Here is a 2,566-nt window from a genome sequence, read left to right as displayed (position 1 = left end):
ATGAGAGACAGAATGATGAAGCAAACGGATGAAATGTTAATAGCAGGTGAATCTGGGTAAACAGTATTCTTGCTAATACCCTTGCTCATACAACCTTTCCATGCTTGAAATAGTTTCCAAATAAAAAGTTTAAAAATTGAAGGAAAAAAACCCTGAAAGTAGCCTTCCACCTCAAACTCCTCTTCCCAGGAGTAGGTCAATGTTAACAATTTTGCATGTATATTTCTAGATCCATTTCTATGTATTTTTTATTGTGGTAAAATATACATAGCATAAAATTTACTGTGTTAACCATTTTTTAAGTGTATATAGTTCAGTGCATTAAGTGCAAAAAAGTGGAATGCTTCTGGATTTATGTGTCATCCTTGTGCAGGGACCATGCCAATCTTCTCTGTGTGGTTCCAATTTTAGTCCACGTGCTGCCGAAGCAAGCGCTCTAGGCATTTTATTTTTTTTATTTTTTTATTTTTTTGCGGTACGCGGGCCCCTCACTGTTGTGGCCTCTCCCGTTGCGGAGCACAGGCTCCGGATGCGCAGGCTCAGCGGCCATGGCTCACGGGCCCAGCCGCTCCGCGGCATGTGGGATCTTCCCGGACCGGGGCACGAACTTGTGTCCCCTGCATCGGCAGGCGGACTCTCAACCACTGCGCCACCAGCGAAGCCTCTAGGCATTTTTAAACGCGCATGTTCCAACATTATAAATGTAATCATACTGTACAAAGGAAGAAAAAGAAAGAAATGAAGGTGAAAGGTAAACATTCCTGGTAAAACAAAAAATTTGTGACTAGCAGAACTGCAGGAATGTTAAAGGAACTCTTCAGGCAGAAGGAAAATGATAACAGTTGGAAATTTTAATCCACATAAAGGAATAAATAACGCCAGAAATGGTAAATATGTGGGTAAATACAAAAACGTTCTTTCACCTACTTAATCTCTTTAGAAGATATTTGACTATTTAAAGCAAACATAATAAAGTGTGTGGGGTTTATAATATATGTAGAAGCAAAATGTGTGACAACAAATACAGAGGACAAGAGGAGGAAAATAGAAGTATCCTTCTGTAAGGCTCTTACGCGTCACATGAAATGATAAAATATTATTTAAAGGTAGACTATGATTACTTATGACCAGTCGAATAACCCTAGAGCAACCACTAAAAAAATGTTTAAAGGAGGTATAGCTAGTCAGCCAATAGTGGTGATAAAATGGAATCATGAAAAGATTAGATTACTACAAATGAATAGAAATGAAGGGAAAAGAGAACGAAGAATAGATTGGGACCCATTGAAAACAAGTGCCCAAATGGCAAATTTAAACCCAGTCACATCAATAATTACATTGAATGTAAACTGTCTAAACACTCCATTATTACATAGATCAAATCATTATGTTGTACACCTAAAACTAATACAATATTATATATCAAGTGTAATGCAATTCTTTTAAAAAAGCGCTCCATTAAAAGACAGAGATTGTCAGATTGGATAAGGAAAAGCAGTACTCAACTATATGCTGTCTGTAAGAGACTGACTTTAAATATAAAGACGTGAGCAGGTTAAAAACAAAAGGGTAATTTTTAAGTTATCTAAAAAGTTTATTAAAAAAGAGTAAAAAGATAAATATATGCCACACAAGCTCTATGCAAAAGAAAGGGAATTGACTATATTAGTATTAGACAAAACAGATTTTAGATCAAGGGATCATAATAATAAGGGGATTAATTCATCAAGAAGACAACAATGCTGACAGGGCTTCAAAATACATGAAGCAAACTGATAGAAGTAGAAGAAGAAACAGACAAAATTATTACTGTAGATTTCAATGCTCCTCTCTCGATAATTATTAAAATATGTGGGCCAAAATATCAGTAAAGATACAAACAACTTGAATAACATATCAACCAAATTAAATTAATGGGCATTTATAAAACATTCCATCTAACAACAGCAGAATAAACATTATTTTCCAGTGTACATGGAACATTTACTAAGATAGACCATATTAGGGACCATGAAACAAGGCTCCAATAAATTTTAAAGGATTGAAATCATTTGTGCCATATTCTTTGACCACAATGAAATTAATTAGAAATCAGTAATACAGCCGCATAGCACAGGGAGATCAGCTCAGTGCTTTGTGACCACCTAGAGGAGTGGAATAGGGAGGGTGGGAGGGATACGCAAGAGGGAGGAGATATGGCGATATATGTATATGTATAGCTGAGTCACTTTGTTATACAGCAGAAACTAATACACCATTGTAAAGCAATTATACTCCAATAAAGATGTTAAAAAAAAAAAGAAATCAATAATAGAAAGATATCTGGAAACACTCCTGTTTGGAAATTAAACAACATATTTCTAAATAACACATAGGTCAAAAAAAAATCACACGTGAAAATTAGAAAATATGTTGAACTGAATGAAAACAAAAGCAGCATGTATTAAAACTGTGGTATGCATCTAAAGCAGTGCTATAAGGGAAATTTGTTACTTTCAGTGCTTACATTGGAAAGAAGAAAACTTCAAAATCAAAAATCTAAGCTTCCACCTTAAGAAACTAGAAA

General features: G+C 35.0%; 1 non-coding gene across 1 annotated transcript; it reads right to left on the bottom strand.

The window, feature by feature from the left end:
• Positions 1-329: 329 nt before the first annotated feature.
• On the bottom strand, positions 330-435 carry LOC137207222 (U6 spliceosomal RNA). Its single transcript, XR_010934991.1, has one exon. It is a non-coding gene; the product is annotated as a U6 spliceosomal RNA (small nuclear RNA).
• Between the last annotated feature and the right edge of the window lie 2,131 nt (positions 436-2,566).

This window comes from Pseudorca crassidens, chromosome 1 (genome assembly GCF_039906515.1).
Source record: "Pseudorca crassidens isolate mPseCra1 chromosome 1, mPseCra1.hap1, whole genome shotgun sequence".
In the NCBI taxonomy this organism is placed as follows: Eukaryota; Metazoa; Chordata; class Mammalia; order Artiodactyla; family Delphinidae; genus Pseudorca; species Pseudorca crassidens.
The sequence above is the reverse complement of the archived record's forward strand: the minus strand, read 5'-3'. Positions and strand labels throughout refer to the sequence as shown.